The sequence below is a fragment of the Schistocerca gregaria genome, unplaced genomic scaffold (genome assembly GCF_023897955.1).
Source record: "Schistocerca gregaria isolate iqSchGreg1 unplaced genomic scaffold, iqSchGreg1.2 ptg000439l, whole genome shotgun sequence".
Lineage (NCBI taxonomy): Eukaryota > Metazoa > Arthropoda > Insecta > Orthoptera > Acrididae > Schistocerca > Schistocerca gregaria.
Window position 1 is genome coordinate 40001 of NW_026061862.1, and position 10000 is coordinate 50000.

The 10000-nt window shown below is 52.0% G+C and overlaps 3 non-coding genes across 3 annotated transcripts in view; all 3 read right to left on the minus strand.

Moving 5' to 3' along the window:
• LOC126311682 (large subunit ribosomal RNA) overlaps positions 1–333 on the minus strand; it is a 4222-nt gene extending 3889 nt beyond the window's left edge. Inside the window, exon 1 of the ribosomal RNA XR_007554795.1 lies at positions 1–333. This exon is cut by the window's left edge and continues 3889 nt beyond it. This is a non-coding gene — a ribosomal RNA (large subunit ribosomal RNA).
• Positions 334–521: 188 nt separating this feature from the next.
• On the minus strand, positions 522–676 carry LOC126311688 (5.8S ribosomal RNA). The gene has a single exon (XR_007554798.1). It is a non-coding gene; the product is annotated as a 5.8S ribosomal RNA (ribosomal RNA).
• Positions 677–1041: 365 nt separating this feature from the next.
• On the minus strand, positions 1042–2922 carry LOC126311677 (small subunit ribosomal RNA). The gene has a single exon (XR_007554790.1). It is a non-coding gene; the product is annotated as a small subunit ribosomal RNA (ribosomal RNA).
• Between the last annotated feature and the right edge of the window lie 7078 nt (positions 2923–10000).

The following is a 10000-nucleotide window of genomic DNA, read 5'->3' on the forward strand; positions in this document are numbered from 1 at the left end:
AGTCTCAGATGGAGTTTACCACCCACTTGGAGCTGCACTCTCAAGCAACCCGACTCGAAGGAGAGGTCCCGCCGACGCTCGCACCGGCCGCTACGGGCCTGGCACCCTCTACGGGCCGTGGCCTCATTCAAGTTGGACTTGGGCTCGGCGCGAGGCGTCGGGGTAGTGGACCCTCCCAAACACCACATGCCACGACAGGCGGCAGCCTGCGGGGTTCGGTGCTGGACTCTTCCCTGTTCGCTCGCCGCTACTGGGGGAATCCTTGTTAGTTTCTTTTCCTCCGCTTAGTAATATGCTTAAATTCAGCGGGTAGTCTCGCCTGCTCTGAGGTCGTTGTACGAGGTGTCGCACGCCACACCGCCAGCCGGCTGTGCACGCTACCGAGAAAGTACCGGTATGCGAACCGCCAGGCGACGGGCGCGCATCGCACGTTTAAGGAGACGCGGCCGGCCACACAGGCGACCACGACACTCCCACGTCTCCGAAGCGGGACAAACGCCGCGCGCTTCAGTATACGTAGCCGACCCTCAGCCAGACGTGGCCCGGGAACGGAATCCATGGACCGCAATGTGCGTTCGAAACGTCGATGTTCATGTGTCCTGCAGTTCACATGTCGACGCGCAATTTGCTGCGTTCTTCATCGACCCACGAGCCGAGTGATCCACCGTCCTGGGTGATCTTTTCCTTTTCAGTCTCCCACTGTCTCTTTCAAGACAGTAGCATTTGCGGGACTGAGGCGTCTGACGGCCCCTGTTCCACTATTTTTTTTGTGTCCAACGGCCTCACAGCCGATGGGCGTCGTACGGCTCCACACCGGAGCGGACAGGCACTCGGGCGAACGTCATTCAAAACCGGCGCCAGGCGCCAGGTACCGCAGGCCAGCCGCTCCAGAGCTTCAGCGCTCGTACCACACAACAACAACAACACTTCCGCTAGTTTTGAGAGGCACGCGTGGTTCCGCACGCGGCGCACGGCCACTGCCGTACAGGTAGCGTGTTGCGCGACACGACACGCACATCGAAAGACATGCAGTCTAGTCGGTAATGATCCTTCCGCAGGTTCACCTACGGAAACCTTGTTACGACTTTTACTTCCTCTAAATGATCAAGTTTGGTCATCTTTCCGGTAGCATCGGCAACGACAGAGTCGATGCCGCGTACCAGTCCGAAGACCTCACTAAATCATTCAATCGGTAGTAGCGACGGGCGGTGTGTACAAAGGGCAGGGACGTAATCAACGCGAGCTTATGACTCGCGCTTACTGGGAATTCCTCGTTCATGGGGAACAATTGCAAGCCCCAATCCCTAGCACGAAGGAGGTTCAGCGGGTTACCCCGACCTTTCGGCCTAGGAAGACACGCTGATTCCTTCAGTGTAGCGCGCGTGCGGCCCAGAACATCTAAGGGCATCACAGACCTGTTATTGCTCAATCTCGTGCGGCTAGAAGCCGCCTGTCCCTCTAAGAAGAAAAGTAATCGCTGACAGCACGAAGGATGTCACGCGACTAGAGTCTCGTTCGTTATCGGAATTAACCAGACAAATCGCTCCACCAACTAAGAACGGCCATGCACCACCACCCACCGAATCAAGAAAGAGCTATCAATCTGTCAATCCTTCTGGTGTCCGGGCCTGGTGAGGTTTCCCGTGTTGAGTCAAATTAAGCCGCAGGCTCCACTCCTGGTGGTGCCCTTCCGTCAATTCCTTTAAGTTTCAGCTTTGCAACCATACTTCCCCCGGAACCCAAAAGCTTTGGTTTCCCGGAGGCTGCCCGCCGAGTCATCGGAGGAACTGCGGCGGATCGCTGGCTGGCATCGTTTATGGTTAGAACTAGGGCGGTATCTGATCGCCTTCGAACCTCTAACTTTCGTTCTTGATTAATGAAAACATACTTGGCAAATGCTTTCGCTTCTGTTCGTCTTGCGACGATCCAAGAATTTCACCTCTAACGTCGCAATACGAATGCCCCCGCCTGTCCCTATTAATCATTACCTCGGGTTCCGAAAACCAACAAAATAGAACCGAGGTCCTATTCCATTATTCCATGCACACAGTATTCAGGCGGGCTTGCCTGCTTTAAGCACTCTAATTTGTTCAAAGTAAACGTGCCGGCCCACCGAGACACTCAACAAAGAGCACCCTGGTAGGATTTAAACGGGGTCCGCCTCGGGACGCGAAAGCACCCCTTCGGCTCGCCCCACCGGCAGGACGTCCCACGATACATGCCAGTTAAACACCGACGGGCGGTGAACCAACAGCGTGGGACACAAATCCAACTACGAGCTTTTTAACCGCAACAACTTTAATATACGCTATTGGAGCTGGAATTACCGCGGCTGCTGGCACCAGACTTGCCCTCCAATAGATACTCGTTAAAGGATTTAAAGTGTACTCATTCCGATTACGGGGCCTCGGATGAGTCCCGTATCGTTATTTTTCGTCACTACCTCCCCGTGCCGGGAGTGGGTAATTTGCGCGCCTGCTGCCTTCCTTGGATGTGGTAGCCGTTTCTCAGGCTCCCTCTCCGGAATCGAACCCTGATTCCCCGTTACCCGTTACAACCATGGTAGGCGCAGAACCTACCATCGACAGTTGATAAGGCAGACATTTGAAAGATGCGTCGCCGGTACGAGGACCGTGCGATCAGCCCAAAGTTATTCAGAGTCACCAAGGCAAACGGACCAGACAAGCCAATCCGATTGGTTTTGATCTAATAAAAGCGTCCCTTCCATCTCTGGTCGGGACTCTGTTTGCATGTATTAGCTCTAGAATTACCACAGTTATCCAAGTAACGTGGGTACGATCTAAGGAACCATAACTGATTTAATGAGCCATTCGCGGTTTCACCTTAATGCGGCTTGTACTGAGACATGCATGGCTTAATCTTTGAGACAAGCATATGACTACTGGCAGGATCAACCAGGGAGCTGCGTCAACTAGAGCTGAGCAGCCGGCCGCCCGGGAGTGTGTCCCGGGGGCCCGCGCGAACACGCAAGCGTCCGCTCAATTATTCTGCAAACAGGAGGAGGCCGAGCTCCCCTGCACGATACACCTCGAAACCCTCTCAGGTCCCGGCGGCGCGCAGCGCCGTCCTAGGTACTTGGTCGGTTTCGAGAGAGGCGCAATCGCCCGGAGTTAGGCGAGTAGACGGTTTTAGTGCGAACACCCTTGCTCCCAACTGAGCTTGCCGCTGCCGACAGAGGCCCGGGAGCGTGCTGTCGTGGCATTGCCGGCGGGAGACAACACGCGCCACCTATGGTGACCGGCAGCTCCAACGCCAGCGCCACACAAGGGCAAAGCCCCACTTGGGTGCAGAAGCGAACTCTCCCAGCACAGCGCACGCGCCAACACGTCCGCACAACTGCGATACAAACCACCTGCGAGAACCGCTGGGGCGACCGAGCAGCAGACGGCGTCGCGGCGCCGAGTGCCAGGCGGCGGCGCATCCTCAACGCACACAGTCCTCAATCAGACCAGCACACTGCAGATGTCCACCGCGCTTCGCACCGGGCTCGGCTGAACCAACTTTGGCCGCCAGGCGCCGCGTGCAGGGTGCGCCGCAGCGTAGCTGCGCCGCCTGCCGGGCCCGTCGGCTGGCGCTCCTGCCACTCGGCGCCCCCCACCAGCCGGCTGTTGCGCGTGCGCCCACGCAGCGCGCGGCCAACACGCCGGGCGGCCCCCCTTCACCGGCCGGGAACAGTCCCACCAAGCCACCGCCGCGTATCGCTTCATACCCACATGGGCCTAGTCACGTGTGTGGATGTGGCGGGTACCGCTGAAACAACCGGTTAATAGCTGTACCGATCGTCGCCATCACAGATTCACCTCCAGCGTGAACAACCGCTCAACAACGGATTTCCAGTTCATTTGCGTATCTTGGGCAGTAAACGTAGATGTCCACCTACATTTGCGAATTCAACAATTCTTGCATGCCAGGATGTCATGTGTCACGACACGCTACATCAGACCACATACACACTGCGACATGTGCAGAAGAGAACACGTGGAAGGTGGCCCGCGCAAGTATGCGATGTCCCTTCCGCGATCCACTGTCAACCGGCATCTGCGGCATGTCCCAGATATGGAACGCGGTCCACCAGGGTAGCACTTTGTGTGAGGCAATACGACAAAGTCGGAATACACGCGTCACTACATCAGACGGCTCACGCTGACCTGACCTGACCTGACCTGACCTGACTCACCGCACCACCACCCCCAGCGACCCAGGGTGACATACAATGCGTTCGTACGTTCCTCCCACACGCCTCTACGGCGTACCACAGTGCAACCTAGCTGTTATTGGGAGACGAGACAAGTAGCATCGAGCACAACATATGGAAATTGAGATTCGACACCGTTGGGCACAGCCAGCGTACAGTCACACGTATCACACTACTTCACTCTGTACGTAACTACCGATGATCGGTACAGCGTGTGGGTTACGCGTACGACATCAGCGGACAATGGACACAGACCATACCACGACGTACACTGAGGGCGTCGACATCTGAATGCAACTGAACAGCTGCGAGGCTCATTTAACACTCACACGCCAGACCGACCAGCTTGAGAGGACAGAGACACAAAGAGGGGGACAGAGGGGGGGGGGGCCGATATAGTCCTATTGCAGTACAATTGACAGTGGATAGCGGGAATATGTGGAAAGTAAGCAACACTCGCAAGACATCTACATGAGGATAACAACGACACCAGAGATTCCGAGCAGTGAACTATGTTAGGCAAAGGGACAACGTGGGTTAGGTTAAGGGACAACGTGGGTTAGGTTAAGGGACAACGTGGGTTAGGTTAAGGGACAACGTGGGTTAGGTTAAGGGACAACGTGGGTTAGGTTAAGGGACAACGTGGGTTAGGTTAAGGGACAACGTGGGTTAGGTTAAGGGACAACGTGGGTTAGGTTAAGGGACAACGTGGGTTAGGTTAAGGGACAACGTGGGTTAGGTTAAGGGACAACGTGGGTTAGGTTAAGGGACAACGTGGGTTAGGTTAAGGGACAACGTGGGTTAGGTTAAGGGACAACGTGGGTTAGGTTAAGGGACAACGTGGGTTAGGTTAAGGGACAACTTGAGTTAGGTTAAGGGACAACTTGAGTTAGGTTAAGGGACAACTTGAGTTAGGTTAAGGGACAACTTGAGTTAGGTTAAGGGACAACTTGAGTTAGGTTAAGGGACAACTTGAGTTAGGTTAAGGGACAACTTGAGTTAGGTTAAGGGACAACTTGAGTTAGGTTAAGGGACAACTTGAGTTAGGTTAAGGGACAACTTGAGTTAGGTTAAGGGACAACTTGAGTTAGGTTAAGGGACAACTTGAGTTAGGTTAAGGGACAACTTGAGTTAGGTTAAGGGACAACTTGAGTTAGGTTAAGGGACAACTTGAGTTAGGTTAAGGGACAACTTGAGTTAGGTTAAGGGACAACTTGAGTTAGGTTAAGGGACAACTTGAGTTAGGTTAAGGGACAACTTGAGTTAGGTTAAGGGACAACTTGAGTTAGGTTAAGGGACAACTTGAGTTAGGTTAAGGGACAACTTGAGTTAGGTTAAGGGACAACTTGAGTTAGGTTAAGGGACAACTTGAGTTAGGTTAAGGGACAACTTGAGTTAGGTTAAGGGACAACTTGAGTTAGGTTAAGGGACAAATTGAGTTAGGTTAAGCGATAATCTGGTACAGCCACAGTTAGGTTAAGCGATGATCTGGTACAGCCACAGTTAGGTTAAGCGATGATCTGGTACAGCCACAGTTAGGTTAAGCGATAATCTGGTACAGCCACAGTTAGGTTAAGCGATAATCTGGTACAGCCACAGTTAGGTTAAGCGATAATCTGGTACAGCCACAGTTAGGTTAAGCGATAATCTGGTACAGCCACAGTTAGGTTAAGCGATAATCTGGTACAGCCACAGTTAGGTTAAGCGATAATCTGGTACAGCCACAGTTAGGTTAAGCGATAATCTGGTACAGCCACAGTTAGGTTAAGCGATAATCTGGTACAGCCACAGTTAGGTTAAGCGATAATCTGGTACAGCCACAGTTAGGTTAAGCAATAAAGTTGGTTAAATTTGGTATTGTGGGAAAGGGGGAAGAGAGAGAGAGGGGGGGGGGGTGGATAGTGGTGGCAGTACGCGGATGCCTGAGTCACCGTCAGATACGTCACGTCGGTTCGATGCTTGTAGCAAGAGGCTGGCGGGTCTGTGTCTCTCACTTCTGCAATTTTTCATGTGATATAACACGAGGGCGGGGGGTGATATTTGGTGCCCCTCTGTGTAGGATGTGTGTTGGTTTATCTGAGCAATGGTAGTTGTCGGAGGAGTGGGGTATTGTGCTTTTATAGGTGGACCTACTGCTCTGGTTATCATAGTGTCGACGGTGCAATGTCGCAGAGAGGATGCACTCGACATTGTCGCATTCCAGATGTTTACGTATTGTGTGTCTCCGTTGCAGGCCGAGAGTGGTGCATGTTCGAGTGTCTGGCTGACGTGCGATTCACGTTGTGTGCCCAGTCTTACAGCACGTATAGGGACATTCGCATAAATCATCTATATGTGGCCTTGCATCATTTACTAAGCAGTGCCGTGAGACGACCGAACTATTAGGAAAGTACTGATGTACCGCATAATGTTTACCTTCCACCACACGGCGAGTATCGACTGTGCCCAGCGTTGCCACCGCAGGCAGCGGTCACCGTCACCATTGTGCGGCGGAACGGAACATCTATATCCTCAGAGGAGCACTCTTTGCCGCCGGGCGTCAGGTCTCGCGGCCTGCCGGCCGGCGCCCACGACGAACTTACTGCATGTATAGGGACAGTATTTTTTTTTTTTTTTTTTTTTTTTTTTTTTTTTTTTTTCAGTATTTATTATACATACAAAAGCCCACTTACTAACAATTATGCGTGGGCGTACTACAGACTACACAAAACTACTGTTACAAAAGTGGTTACATTTATGAAACATAACAACTAACTAAAATGAGCATTCTGCTCTCTAACAAAATAATCGGCCTCTTAGCCTCCCTAGGCTATTCCCAGGGAGTTGCCCGTCCCTAGCCACGAGGAGGCGGGCCGCTACAATCCACAAAACCACTGCAAGAGACACAAACTTCCCTCCACCAACCCTACTGATCTACAGTCTCTATATTACATCGCTGTTTACAGTTTAGAATTGTAATTACACCACAACTTGTTGCACTTGTTTTCATCATCAGCAAAGACATCTCTATTAGCGAGAGGCAGCCACCACCAACACCAGATACATCCTTCTAACATCCACAACATATAACCACTTCAATCTTACCTCTCGCCTACTCTTCCTTCTTCTCTCAGCGGCCAGGCCCCAGGCGGTCCAACAATTGTCGCCATTCCTGGGGCGGGCCAGCTGTCGCCACTTGATGTCAAGTTTAATTACTGTGTACAATGTTCAAGCCAGGAAGTTTCGCTGAGCCTCTTTGGACACAGCATTAACCAACTTAGAGAAAACCTTATAGGAGTCAGCATTATTTAAGATGTTGGCTACGTCCAGCGTTGGTAGTAGCTGCCTCTCCACTGAGGCAGCTTGCTCATACATTGGACAGTGAAATACCACATGCTCCGGCGTACCTTGTGGGAACCCACAGTCGCACCCTGGTGTAGGTCTTTTCCCAATCCTGTATAAGTAATCAGGGTACGGTCCATGGCCAGTCAAGAAGTGAATGACTCCTGGAGATGGCACCATAATCTTATTCTTAAGCCGTGCCCTTACACTTGGGAAAAAGCCATGCACCCGCCGTCCAGTCGTGGAGTGATCCCACTCCTCTTGCCATAGATTCAATAACTGTTCTTTGATCGCCTTAATGCTTGCAAAATGCGCACCCATAATGTCACGGACTCGTTCTAGATCTCCTTTCCACAGCCAGTAAATGGCAGCTTGCTGGCGTATTATCAAATCTAAAGGGCACAAACCCATAATCACCAACAAAGCATCTGTTGGACTGGTGCCAAATGCACCAATACATCTCAGAAGTACATTCCTCTGGACTCGCCTTACCGCCATAGCTGGCCTCACCAGGGCCAACCTGTGAGCCCACACACTTGCTCCGTAACCAACAATTGGAGCCAATAAACAGTTGTGATACATGTGGATAGCTTTCAGCGGCAGATGAAAACGCCGCTGCCCAATAGTTATTAACTTGTTGAATAACGCCAACGCCTTTGCAGCAGTCTGCTGAATGTGTACCCCAAAATTCCAATGTTCATCCAAGTACACACCCAGGTATCTAGCTGAGCCACGCCTAGCAACCATCACATCATCGATTCTGATGGTTGGGTCTCTATTGAGCTTACCCTTTAGTAACATGTACAAGGACTTCCTAGGCGCTACCCTTAATTTGGAGCGACCACACCATGTCTGCAAGAGCCCAACAGCTACCCTTGCACGCTCTTCTATTGTAGCTCTACTGTTCCCTTCCACAAGTATGACTAGGTCGTCCGCGTAGGCCACGGCACCCAGGACTGAAGCATCCCCCTGCAAGATGTTCAACAGCGGTTCCATGGTAATGTCCCAAAAAACCGGACCAAATACTGATCCCTGGGGACACCCCCGAGATATCCTCTTGGTCACCACAGTCCCCGGAGCCGCAATCCTTGCCAGTCTGTCATTACAGTAGGCCTCCAGACAACGATACAGCAACCCAGGACACTCCATCTCCCGCAAGCGGGAGAAGAGTGCGGGCCACCACAAGTTGTCGAAGGCCCCTGAAATATCCACCATAATACCCAGAACATACTTCGTACTGGCTGAGTGGACAATCCGAGAAACCTCGTTGATCGCGTCCTGAGTGGAGCGACCCTTCCGGAATCCAAACTGCCGATCACTCATGCCATACAAAGTCCTGTGGCTCAAAAGTCTGTCAGTAAGTAACTTCTCAAAGGTCTTTCCAAGTACATCCAAGAGACAGATCGGTCTATAAGACTTGGGTAATTGAGGGTCCTTGTCAGGGCCCTTCTTGATAATAACTACATCGGCAATCTTCCACCTGGTTGGATAGACTCCATGGTGTAAACACACATTGAAAACTTTAGCCAGATCTGGAGCCAACTGGGGTGCTAGATACTGCAAAATCTCGGCCGGCACCTTGTCAGGACCAGGCGCTTTCCTCTGTGCAAATGTATGAAGTGCAGCCACCACCTCCTCTACAGAGAAGGGGTAAACGTGCACTTCATTCACATATGGCTCCAACAATGCTTGTCGTGTTCTTCGCTGCTCCTCCGTATCCTCTTCTTCAACATCATCTGGTAGCAAAACGTTCAGCAGTACATTAGCAGTTTCCTCCCACGTTGTAGTACACCGGCCATCTTCCAACCGCAAAGTTGACAGCATCCCTGGAGATCTGATCTTCTCTCTCACAAGCTTGTATGGAACCCCCCATGGGTCCAGACCGAGCTGCTCGTTAACGAAATTCTGCCATGATTGCCTCCTTGCCTGCTGAATAGCTTGCTGGTATCTATCCTTCAGGCGGCGATACCTCCTCAAGTGAAACTGTCTCTCTTCATGCCCAAAGCTCCTTTGATAGTTACTCCGCGCCCTCCTGACAGAGCGCTTGAGCGCGGTCAGTTCTGGGGACCACGGAGTAGCCTGCGTGCGAACATACCTCGCCACCCGGGGGACTGCTGCAGCAATAGCCGCCTCAATGGATGCCAGCAGATCGGCAACCACATCATCCACATTCTGTATTTCTGCCTCAGAGCCCAGCCCTGGAGGACGAAACTCCTGTGATAGTCGGTCCCAATCAGTTTTCCGGTAATTATACCTTTCCTCCCAATCCCCAGTATCTTCCACAACCTCAGTACAATACTCAAAGAATATACAATTATGGTCACTCACTGTGAGATTGTCAACAACTCTCCAGTCACAAACGTGCGGTGCCGAGCTCTGAGTTGCCAAAGTCACATCAATATTGGAAACAGCACCCGCCCTCCCTGAAAAGGTAGGTGGGTGTCCAGGTTGATTCATCACATC